At 42.2% G+C, this 13,074-nt stretch overlaps 1 protein-coding gene across 2 annotated transcripts in view; it reads right to left on the reverse strand.

Annotated features, from left to right (window-relative positions):
• The window catches only part of SLC26A5 (solute carrier family 26 member 5), a 34,975-nt gene extending 26,082 nt beyond the window's left edge, over window positions 1-8,893 (reverse strand). Inside the window, exon 1 of one of the 2 annotated variants that reach the window (XM_081927719.1) lies at window positions 8,714-8,893. The gene's annotated coding sequence lies outside the window, so the exon portion shown is untranslated. The other variant, XM_081927718.1, reaches the window with a different exon arrangement.
• Window positions 8,894-13,074: the final 4,181 nt, after the last annotated feature.

Consider the following 13,074-nt stretch of genomic DNA (forward strand, 5'->3'; position numbering starts at 1 on the left):
TTATGTCTGTAAACCACCCTAAGGTTATTTTTGATGAAGTGTGTTATAGAAATTTATTGAATGAACGAATTGAGAGCTCATACCAAGAACAAACTTAGTTGGTCTCTAAGGTGCTACTGGACATTTATATATGTTTCTACTGCGTCAGACCAACACAGCTACCCACCTGAATTGAGAACAGTTTGTCAGGAATCTCCCCTCCCAATATACACAATGCTGGGAGATCACAATAATACACCATAGCATAGATGTTATGAAGCAAAGTCAATATTTGGGGATGGAAAAAAATCAGCCCCTCTGTGTTCCCATAAAGGAAAACAAAGAATGAAAAGCTGCTCGTGAGCAATCTCAGCGCACACCTGAAAAGACCGAAGAGACAACCATAAAAGCTACAGCAATACTTATCTGCCTAGTAAGAATTATTGGGTGTATCCAAGAGACCAAACACAAAGACTTAATAACTGATGGCTCTTAAATGTGACAGATAAGTCAGGCTTTGAAAGGGCTTCTTGCCACTTATCAACTTGAAAGTGTTAGAAGAATAGATGCATACTGCAGAGTTATATCACCTGGAGATACTGTATATAAAAACAAGCTCACCTTTTGCTTCCCAAAGAACAAAATATTGTTATAACAGCCATGTGTCTGAATATGCCTTTGTTAGACTAACAGCCCAGGATAACTGATGGCTTTTCGTCAATGGAAACTATTAGTTAGGTGCTGGTCTGCTGGTAGCTAGGGGAAATTCATTGTTTTTGAATGACATCCTTGCGGTAATTTAGAGAATTTGACACTCCTTCACCTAAGAGGGTGGTCCAGGGATGCATTGGTGGAAAAGAGAACCTGACAATTTGAAGAAATTAGTAGGGAGCTGGCTTAAGGCATCTAGGGTTGCAAGGCCACTCTCTGGGAACCTGATGTAAAGTGGAAGAGCTGCTGCCCTTTAGTAACGCTTCAGTCTCAACATGCTTCGATGTATATTTGTAAATAAAGAAAATACTACAAAAATGCAAGAAGTTTTCACTGCTTTCTTCTCATGTTTTTGGTTAAGTGAGATTCTGTACACCACCTTAATATATTTATTTGTATAGAAATAAAATAGTAATAATAGATTGGAAACTAAATGCAAAAGTGCTGCTCCAGGAATTTCTCATTGGTCAGAGAGAAGATGCCTCCCTGTCCCATTGAAGTCTTGCTTATCAGGGTTGCATGGCTGCAGCTTCTGGGTTCTGGCAAGATCTCTTGAAAGGGCTGCAAGATCTCGCTGAAACCTGCAGCCACTTCTCCTTTCTTCTCTAGCAATGACAGGGTGTGGGCAGGGTCCCCACCCCTTGCCACAGAAGAAGTGAGGAGAAGGAGGAATCTCTTCTCTTCACTTCTCCAGCAGCAGCAGGGCTGGGTGTGTTGCCCATGGGGGAGCCACTGCTTGGGATTCTGCTGCCCAAGGTGGATGCCTCAGTCCACTTCATAGGCCGGTCAGCCTGATTGCCGGACATCACAAATGCAATTTCCAAAGGAAAAGAATCAGGAGTGTGCCCTCTCGAGTCTCCTTTTGCAAATGTGGCTTGAGGTAGGGGTTCAAAGGAAGAGCTTTTGGAGACATGGGTTGAATTCAAGCTGAGCTTGTGACAGAACAATCAGAAGTGCATTCTAAGTGTGCTCCCAATTCTTCCTTTGAAATAAAAAGTCGGCCCTTTTTGATTTTGGCACCTTTTTCCGTTGCCATGCAGGCACAAAATTAAAAAACTGCCAACTTTTGACTACAAAGGAAGAGCACGCTTACCTCCTTTAACTGCAGCTTGAAAGTTTCAGACATAATTTAATGTTTCCTGTGCATAACATCATATATGACATGATGACATGACTATTTTATAGATTCTTAGTGCATGTACGGTAGATTTTTTCAAAACAACATTCTAGTTAACTGCAGTTATACTCATGTTTACCTTTTGACTGTGGGTTACTGCATCTGCTTACCAAAAGAGAAACTGGAACTTAACTAAAATGCATTGCCCTGCAGCAGAGTGCAGAAACTGATGTTTAGCACCTGAGCAACACTGAACTGGTAGGATAAAGGAACACCAGAACCATCCTTAAAGATGGTACTGTACTTTAAATCCCTGGTTTGAATTCATGAAGGGATAGGACAGTACAGTTATCTAGTGGATCCAATTTGGGACCCTCTTTCTCCCAGAGTGTATTGTGAGGAAAATGAACCATAATCAAGGTAAACCCCTTTATGCATGTGGACTCTGTGTACCAAATGCATTTCTGAATCATTCTGAAAGCTCCACAGATTTCATCCAGCCTGTGTGTACCAGGGCTGCTTTACATATTGAATACCATCAAATCAAGGCTCGCCACTGAGTGTATACTTCACAGGGAGCTGCAGTCAAACCTGCCTCTGATATGCATGCTAGATATCTATATTCCTGAATACGAATTTGTAGATTGCCTGTTTAGGTGCACACTTTACCCAACCCCAGTTAAAACAAAAGCAAACTATAGCCTGGGGACATTGTGTAAGCACACCAGCTACATATGAAGCATCAATGCCATTGGTGTAAACAATGATTAGGAAAGCCTTGCACAGCAAATATGCCAGAATGAACTCTTCATAATATTACTCTGGAGCACGAGCAATAGAATATGAGCAGCATAAAAGGTCAGACAGCATAGTACCCAGATATTTATGGTCAAATGTTTGCATTTTCTCCTCCTCTGCTCCATCTAGACCAAATCTCCAAGGGTGCACAAAACCACTAACAGACTCTACTGCAGTGAAAGTCATGGCAAATGCGTGCTGACACATGGTGTTCTATGTAGTGCTTCCAAATCACATAAGAAAAATGATAGAAAGATGCAGTTCAACAGCAAACCCGCAGACCCTTGTCCCCAAGCCACTTCCTTCATGAGTCAATTCATAGTCAAGCTACTTGTTCTGATGATTGGCCTTTCCTGGTATGCCCAGAAGAGTCACAGACCCTTCATGACACAGCCTCAGCCTAGCCTCTCCCATTAGGGTATGTTTACATAGCTGGGAGGACTCATGTTGATCATTCTGGAGTCTTAGCCCAAGTTAACAACCCTTGTTTTCACAGGCAGGAAATTCCAGTTAATTTTATTTTAAATATTTTATTTCAAAGTATCTATCACAGGTCACTCATGGAACACTTTTAGGTCACACTGCAGTCAAGGAGAATTTTGAACTCCACCCAAGATAATGGCCAAGGCCATGATCTCTGGACACTTTCACACAGAAATACTTCTCTTAACTTCTATAACTGAGAAGAAACCAGAGGCCCCATTCAAGCCTTGACTAAACCAGATTTTTTAAAAAATGTACAGTGGTGCCCCGCAAGACGAATACCTCGCAAGACGAAAAACTCGCTAGACGAAAGAGTTTTCTGTTTTTTAGGTGCTTCGCAAGACAAATTTCCCTATGGGCTTGCTTCGCAAGACGAAAACGTCTTGCGAGTTCTTGCGAGTCCCCCCCCCTTTTTCTAAGCCGCTAATAGCCGCTAAGCCGCTAATGGCCGTGCTTTGCAAGACGAAAAAACCGCTAGACGAAGAGACTCGCAGAACGAATTATTTTCGTCTTGCGAGGCACCACTGTACTCCTTTTCTGCCATGAGTTATTTTAAATAATTGACAACAACTTTTAACTGCTTAATTGCAATGTATCAAGAGACTCAATGCAATCACTTGTGGAATGAATTTTCACAATGGATTTTTATCACACTACATGTATTAATTGGCTTACCAATGCTAGGATGTCTGTGTTATCAACACAACTGGTCCGTGTGGGTGTGAATGGCCACTGTTTATAGCATAAATATCACCACCTGTACTATTTCCTTCTGACCTCACTATGCACCACCCCCAAAAAAATTATATACATAGACGTAAACCCTTGCAAACCAGGATAGATTTCATGCATTTGGTGAAAACTACATTCCACGAAAGATTGTGCCAAAATGTATTAGTTTTTAAGGTGTCACAATACTTATCATTTTGCTGCAAGAGACTGGAACAACAAGCCATCTAGATAGAATCATTATTGATCTTTAAAATGAGCTATCCTTGACCTGACATTTCATGCCTAAATGCAATGAATGTTCACTTCCAAAGTTGCATTTTCCTTAAATGATTTTGTCCCTCAGAGTCCCAGTATGCTATCAGCAGTGTATATGTTTGTTCTAGGGAAAGGTTCAGTTTTAAAAGGTCACTAATGCCCATTTGTGGACCACGTGTTTCTTATGTGCCAAGTTGATTAAACAGTTCAATAATCTGCAAGGCACTAAGTCTTTCCACTATTCATTTAGATAAGCGATGGTTCCAGTTCTTGGCATAAATGGCTTGCAGGCTCCCCTCTGAGAAAAGAGTGAGAGGTCTGACTTGTTAATTTTCTTGTTGTTCCTCATGCTGACACTGGCCTGAAGACTGACCAGACCAACCCATTTAGCTTGGCAGGTTCATAGAGCAAATGAAGTTTCTAGCCAAGTTCACATTCCAGAGTCAATATTGATTTGCTGATGGGAACATACAGAGGTGAACAAGGCACATGCCAATAACAAGATGAGAAAAGGGCAAGTATCCTCCTTTCAATGGCAGAATAATGCAAATAATATTGCTTAGAGCAGGCATGGCCAAACTTGGCCCTCCAGCTGTTTTGGGACTACAATTCCCATCTTACCTGACCACTAGTCCTGTTAGCTAGGGGTGATGGGAGTTGTAGTCCCAAAACAGCTGGAGGGTCAAGTTTGGCCATGCCTGGCTTCTTAGAGGATCTAACTATCTCTCCCCTTCCCCACCCTTTGTCTAGTTCAAGCCTAACACACTCTCTCTCTCTCTCTCTCTCTCTCTCGTTGTAGTGTTCAAAGGGATGAGGTTATTCTAGCTCAACCCCCTGCAATGCAGGAATCTTTTGCCCAGGACCCTGAAATTAAGTCTCATGCTCTACCAACTGAGCCATGATACTGGTCACCAGCTCTCATAATCTCTGACCATTAGCCATGCTGGCCAGGGCTGATGGGAGCTGGAACCTAAATGCATCTGAAGGGCCACAGATCCTCCATCCCTTGCCTGGTTGGTCGGAATGGAGAACAGGACTGTGATTTCTGGGCAATGTTGATAATTCTGGGCTTCCACTTTGCCTGTCTAGTATAGTGCATTCCGGCTCCATCCTTACTCATCTTGGAATTATGTCAAATTTTGGTGCATACTGAGGGAAATATTGACAATATAGGCAAATACTGAGGGAATACCAGTGGGAGGCTGTGTACACACCATACGTAGTTTACCTCTCACAGAGCTATATTTCCCAACACAAACTAAGTTATTGAGATACTGTAGGGGAAGTCATGTGCTTGAAATGTATGGTGTGCATGCAGTCCAAGTCCTTGCTGGGCTTGTCATACTAAATCTGAATTGATTTGATAGCACAATGACAATCATTCTCTATAAAAGCAGTCATCTACTGACTATCTGCAAAACCATCCTACAATTACAGAAGCTTTGCACTACACTTTAAAATGTTTTACCCCAGTGAATCCAAGTGCTTGTGTGTATGTACTATATGTGGCAGGGATGCCAATCTTTATCGGCCCATGAGCTCATTTGATTTTGGATTGAGTGCCATGGATGACATCCCTTCTGGTAACCTCTCTCCATTTCCTTTAGTTCAGTACCAACCTCCAGCTCCGCAGAGAGAGATAAAAAGCATGCACACACTTTACTTTTCTAAGGGATCTTAGAATTAATATGAGCCTTGAAAAGCACATAGAACTAAAAGAGGAATTGGGAAAATATCATAATTTCAACTTCCTCCTTCAGCTTGATGTATTTTTCAAGGGAAAAAGTATGTAATCACCCACACCACCTCATGACCAAGGGTGCTCCGAGGCTTTGCGGGAAAACTTCAAGGGTGCTTTCGCAATCACAGGCACCACACTGGCAATCCCTCGTCTGTGAGGCTGTTTAAGCTCCTGTATGCAGGATAGTTTTTATGGATATGTTAACTCCTGAATGGCCAGTTTTGTGGTAAATCAAGTTTCATTTGCCAGGTTTGTACCAATTTTTATCAATGGTTTTGGAGGCATGAGGGAATTGTATTTAGAATGTTCATATACGTAATGCTTTTCATTAGTGTATTTTTTGCTGGAAGATTTGTGTGTTCTAAGCAGGCACACTAAGCCAGCTGTGGCTTAACTGAGAGCTGTCCAGCAGAGGTTTTCCTGCAATCAGTACATTTTGATGCCTTACAACCAAGAGGCTATTTGTTTGTTCACCAAAAGACTTTTGTGCATTCAAAACATGAACCTAGCAGGCCTAATATACTTTCACAGTTAAAATATACTTGCCTTTATGTACAGAAGCTTGGACAGAAAGCACCATAAAAATGCAGAACATTAATAAATACCGGGCAGATTTCTTTATTCACAATACATATTCACAATACAGACTACTTTGTTCCTTATACTTTGATTGTACTACCACAACTTAAGGGCCCCCTTATTCTCAAGGATTTATGAACACACCATTAAAGTTTTAAACAAACAGCCTTAAACAAAGGAAAAAATAGAAGGTTATGTTGCTGGGGAATGAAAAAAAGTGGAAAGGCAACTAGAAGGGGGGAAATCAGATTATGCTGGAAATGATTGTGGGATTTGGGAAAAACAAAGAAGTTTTCAAATGCTAGTGATTAAGTGATTTTCAGCTCATTTTGGAATTCTTGTCAGTGGTTTTCCCTAGAATCTAGAGCCAGGATCTTTAGCTGTGGGCTAAAGATTCAGGTATGGGTTTTCCCCCATCAGTGCTTCCGATTACAGGCTCTTTGCTCTTCCTTAAATACGTCAATGGAGTTGAATACTTTAGTCAGCCAGTCTCGCTTGTATATTGATACAAGTTGTAAACCTTATCCTACTGATAAAAGTGTGATAAAAGCAATGCAAGCAACATAAAGATTAAAAGAGGAAGTGAGGGATGCAGTTAAGAGAATGAAACAGAGGGAGGGGAGGAGAAGAAAGAACTGCAGGGGGGAAGTTATCAGGGAAGGATGGCAAATGATGGGCTAAGCCTTGAAGAGGCTTCTCGGGTCAAGGCAAAGCGGCACTTAGAAAGGAGCTTCTTGCAACTTCTGGGCAAGAGGTGCGATTAGACCCAGGTCACGGGTGAAATCTGCTAAGGTGGGCAGTCTCTCTTTTTTACAAGCAAGGTTGGCAGCCCCAGTGGCATAGCGTGGGGGGTGCAGGGGGGGCCGGCAACATCTGGGGGTTAGGGTTAGGGGGCACAAATCCACGGGTTAGGGGGCACAAATTACTTGCCTTGCCCCGGGTGCAGACAACCCACGCTACGCCACTGGGCAGCCCCAATGAACAGGGGTGCCCCCTGGACTCATCCCTTGGAACCTCTTTTCTTAAAACCAAGGTTCCTCCCTGAACTTTGCGAAACAAACCTTTGGGGACATTTCCACACCCCAAACCAGCTTCACCCATTAGAAGGGCAAAGGCTTCCTGCGGGCACGACTTTCTAAACAAGCCTGACTTGGATACATCGCCAGGCTTAAACTAAACAGATTTAAACGAACTAACAGCAGCAGCAGCAGCAACAACAACAACAATCAGCCTGACAGTAGACTAGGACTGATGGACATTTGTTGGGGATTGAAACCGGGATAGGGGAGGGGTGGGGTTTGGGAATCCAAAGGGTGCATAATTATTCTCTCTTTTTTTCCCTTCATGTTATTAGAATGAAAATTGGGGAATTCGTGGAAGGGAATTTGGGTCGGCCTTAGAAAAATGTTTTTAAGATTGAGAACTGATGTACAAACATTGATGCTTAGAAGGTAAAATTGGTTTTTTTAAAAAAATGAACTAAATATAAAAAGGTTAAAAATTGGGATAAGAACTTGAACTAACAAATTTGAATTGGAATATAAGGAGGGGAGGTGTGGGGAAGTCAGGGAAATATGTTACAGGAAAATCAGGTTTGCAAACTGTATGTGTTTTTAACCTTTTTGTTTTCTTTTTTGATTTTTTTAATGTATTAAAGTGGAAAATTTCAACAAATATATATTTTTTAAAAAACCAACAACAATCAGGAGGCTTCCATCCTCTCTCTCCGAAGGAGGTTTGTCCCCAAACATCTCAAATTCATTTTTTTTAAAAATAAAAAACTAGCCCTGCTCCTTCAAAGCAGCAGCCAGACCGGCGAATAGACCAAGCTGCTCCGTTTTTAACCTCTCTGCCGGGACAGGTTTTGCTGGTCCTGCAAAGGGGATCCCGCACGCTTGAAAAGCCCCGCGATCCACCCGGTCCAAAATCTGTTCTCTCTGAGGCGGCGGCGGCGGTCCCGAAAGCTGTTTCTCACTTATTTCACTTACTTATTCGGTCCCAACCCGACCACCCGCCGCCTCCTTCCTTTCCCGCGTTGCCTTAATATATTTTTTTTACCCCTCTTTCTCTCACAAACATACAACAAATAAATAAATTGAGATTTAAAAAGGCGCCTCGCGCTCCTCACCTTCTCCGCCTCCTCGCGGCCTCCCGAGGTCGCTTCGCCGCCCGAGCCCAGTAGCAACAGGAGCGGCGGCGGCGGCGGCCTGTTAAACGGTAACCTGAGGTAACTCTCCGCCCTCAGCCGGAGCTGCTCTCCTCCTCCTCCTCCTCCTCCCGGCAGCCCAAAATTAGGCATCGCCAAAACACACACTCACATATCAAGGGCGGGCCTTTAGGGTTTCTTCACCCCCATTCCCCGTGGCAGGGGCTGCTGGGACCGGTAGTTCCCGCGTCCGTTCAGGGCACGAGCGAAGCAGCGGGCGGCAACTACAAGTCCCAGCATGCCCCTCGAGGCGACCTCGCTGGCGCTGGGCCTGAGGTAAAAGCCGGGCCTCGTTCTCTCTTTTTATCCGACTCCCGCCCGAAATGGCTCGCTAAGCTTCTTCTCTTCCCGCTAGCGGAGGGTCCGGGTCTCTTGACGTTATTCGCAGATGAATCCCGCGAAAAGGGAGGCTGAAAATGATCCCCCCTGTGGTTTTGAAAGCGGACCCAGGGGAGAGCCGCGTTTTGTCCACCCGTGTCGAGGGGTCGCGTGTGACCAGCTGGTTGCACAGGAGTTTCCCTCTCTGCAGAAAAACCTGCGCCCCGTTTTGAAATGGGGGTGAGGCTGGGGATCTTGGCAAACAATTATTGTCGCTTTCAAACTATTCTTCGTATTATTATATATATATATATATATTTTTTGGGGGGGAGCCAGGATAAACTGGTATAAAACTAGTTACAGGTAGGTAGCTGTAACAAAAAAATTCCTTCCAGTAGCACCTTAAAGACCAACTAAGTCAGTTCTTGGTATGAGCTTCCGTGTGCATGCACACTTCTTCAGATACACTGAAACAGAAGTTTCCAGACTCTTCTATATAGTGAGAAGGTGGGGAGGGGTATTACTCAGAAGGGTGGTGGAAATGGGTGATTGGCAGATAGCTGTGATGAGCCTGTTGACGACTCTTAAGACCTATTCCTGTAAGACCTATTGCAGTCGTTAAGAGTCGTCAACAGGCTCATCACAGCTATCTGCCAATCACCCATTCCCACCACCCTTCTGAGTAACACCCCTCCCCACCTTCTCACTATATAGAAGGGTCTGGAAACTTCTGTTTCAGTGTATCTGAAGAAGTGTGCATGCACACGAAAGCTCATACCAAGAACTAACTTATCAATCAATAGATTTTATTGCATTAGCCGTATGGCCATAGCATAATATACATAGAAATAACAACATAAAATGGGGGTGGGGAGGTAAAAGTAGATATCGTCCTAGCTCCTTGTCCTTGTACAATAAGGCTACTTGGAACTTCGTTTGATTGTGCGGCATATTGACTACAGCTGTGGTATTAAAGAAAAAGTTGGTGCCGCTTTCCTCTTCATCACACTAAGCAGGAAGTTAACTAACTTAGTTGGTCTTTAAGGTGCTACTGGAAGGAATTTTTTTGTTTTGACTATGGCAGACCAACACGGCTACCTATCTGTAACAGGTAGGTAGCCGTGTTAGTCTGCCGTAGTCGAAACAATTTTTTTTTAAAAAAGATATTTATTAAAGTTTCAAAGATTATATCAAAACAAAACAAAACAACAATACAAACAAAAATAAAAACAAGTATAGTTTCAATCCCTTATTTTCTTGTAACTTACTTCCCCGACTTCCTCATACCTCCCCTTTCTGTATTCCAATTTCTAATTATTAATTCAGCAAATCCTCTCCCTTATTTTCCATTTGATTTTTAGCCTTTCTTTTCTTTTTACTTAACCATTACAGCTGTTAACCACATAATTTCTAAACCAACGTCATTCTAACATTCATTAATTTTGCAATGTTTCCTAAGATAGTCCTTAAATTTCTTCCAATCTTCTTCCGCTGTCTCTCTTCCCTGGTCTCGGATTCTGCCAGTCATTTCTGCCAAGTCGAAACAAAATTTTTAAAAATTCCTTCCAGTAGCACCTTAGAGACCAACTAAGTTTGTTAAGAAGCTTTGTGAAAATAGAAGTATTGTCGAAAGACAAGCAAGGATAGAAATATTATTTAATGGCAATACAAAACTAAGGAATGTGAAGAGAAGATTTGAAATACGAACGATTGTCAGAGAGGTTGGGGGAGGTCCAAGTAAGGCAAAATATGTGATACATAAATGGATTTGTTTATTGCTTTTTATGGAAAATTTTAATAAAAATCTATATATAAAAAAAAATAGAGACCAACTAAGTTTGTTATTGGTATTGTTATTTTGTGTGCATGCACACAAAAGCTCATACCAGTAACAAACTTAGTTGGTCTCGAAGGTGCTACTGGAAGGAATTTTTTATATTGTTTGGTATAAAACTGATATCCTTTCATAGCGCAGGTAGAACCTTTCCATGAAGATACCCCCATATTTAATATGCATGAGTTAGCTAATTCAGGACTGTTAGACCTGAAATAGTATCTCACCCTGAGCTGCTCCTTCCCTGTAAATATCATTTCAGGGCATAGCATCTCCCGGAACTGTCCAGGATTGCGGTGCAATTATGGCCTAGCGCCACAAACCATCCCACCTGGTAATTATTAATATGATGTAATAAATGGCACCTTAACCATTGAATCCTAGGCATGTCTATTCTAAAGTAAGTCTTGTTGAGTTTCGTGAGATGTATTAAAGGCAAATATGTATAGGATTGCAGTCTCCCTATTCTTTTCCCCATCCTTTGCGTTTGTATCATGTATGTTAGATTGCAGATCTGCAGCCAAGGCCTGTGTTCTTTTTAAAAATAGTACCTAGAAATGTTAGGCACTTTCTAAATAATAAAAGCAGCTGTAGTATCTATTGGTTCTACTATTGAAGTGGATGGAACAAAACAAGCTTGAATTAATATTCTTCAGTTTAACTGGGTTGAATATCAGGTTTTAAATTGTTTTTTTAAAAAACAAAAACTCAGTTTGCAGCCAACTTGCCCATTGAAATCAACAAACTTGGCTAACAGAAGCTCGCTGATTTAATTGGGTCTGCTTTTGAGTATAACTTGGTGGGATACAAACTCAACCCTTGCTCGTGTCAGGATTCGAATTGTTTCAGGCTTTGAAAGTGGATTACTAACATTTGGAGTGAATTGATAAAACACTACATAAAAGATACTAAGAGGGGATCCTTTATCAGCTGCCAGATAACAAGTAATTTTGGATGAGTCTGCCCCATAGTTTTATAGCTGTGAAAAGGGTGTGGGGAAATATACACATGCCTTAAAAATATAAACAACATACAGAATTTGTTTTTACTTCAGAGTTTAAATGTGAGAACGATGGAATGGTTAATGGGACTTATTGTATAAATGCATTAAAATTCTTTTTATTTATGTTTAATTTCATTAATACAAAAAAATTACACCTTTTAAGCTCTACAATCAAATGTGAATGTGTGTCTTGGGGGAAATTTCAAATAAGCTATGTTTGCAGGGTTACTTCATTGTTTGTGCTCTCCTGGCGTGAGTTGTCCTAGGCACGTCTTTCAGGATTTAGCTTTATCACTGAGCTTTTAAGCTGCGTCTTGTGAGTCTTGTGCCTCTGACTTTCATCCACTTAGGCTGGCTCTTTTGTTAGGGATCTCAAAAATCCGGCCAGTTCTTAGAAAATGGGAAGACCTATTAACATTTCAGAATTGCATTTGATTGCATGGCTGCAAGTGTACTCTGTTTGAACAATACATGACATACTCTACCTGAATAATTAAATAAATAGAAAAATGATAGTAGTTTGGCAAAATTGTATACATTTTTCCTTTTGAAAAAATAGTTGTGGTATTGGAATTTCTTCCTTACAGCATTTTAACACAGGAAATCTGTAAGAGACCAGAGTGAACAATAAACTCAGCCAACTCCCTACTTTCCTGGGCCAAGTCATAATACCAGCAGATAAGATTATCATGTTTTATAGTGCTCCTGTTTTTACAGTCCCACAACTATGGCACTGTATAATAATGTACTTCAGGACCCAGTAGTATCTCCTGATATTGCTGTTTATTGATCCTGGCGAAGGGAGAAGAAGGGAGCAGATGGTTGGTGCATTGTACCATGTATGAATACACACACCTGAGAATGCAATGGAATGGAAGTGTTTTGTGGTATCTATAAAAAAAGGTAAAGGTACCCCTGCCCGTACGGGCCAGTCTTGACAGACTCTGGGGTTGTGCGCCCATCTCACTTAAGAGGCCAGGGGCCAGCGCTGTCCGGAGACACTTCCGGGTCACGTGGCCAGCGTGACATCGCTGCTCTGGCGAGCCAGAGCCGCACACGGAAACGCCGTTTACCTTCCCGCTGGTAAGCGGTCCCTATTTATCTACTTGCACCCGGAGGTGCTTTCGAACTGCTAGGTTGGCAGGCGCTGGGACCGAGCAGCGGGAGCGCACCCCGCCGCAGGGATTCGAACCGCCGACCTTTCGATCGGCAAGTCCTAGGCGCTGAGGCTTTAACCCACAGCGCCACCTGCGTCCCTTTGGTATCTATAGACTTGACAAATTTATTATGGAATAGACCAGCACTGCTTCCTACTGGA

The sequence above is a fragment of the Podarcis melisellensis genome (assembly GCF_964234715.1).
Source record: "Podarcis melisellensis genome assembly, chromosome: 10".
NCBI lineage: Eukaryota > Metazoa > Chordata > Lepidosauria > Squamata > Lacertidae > Podarcis > Podarcis melisellensis.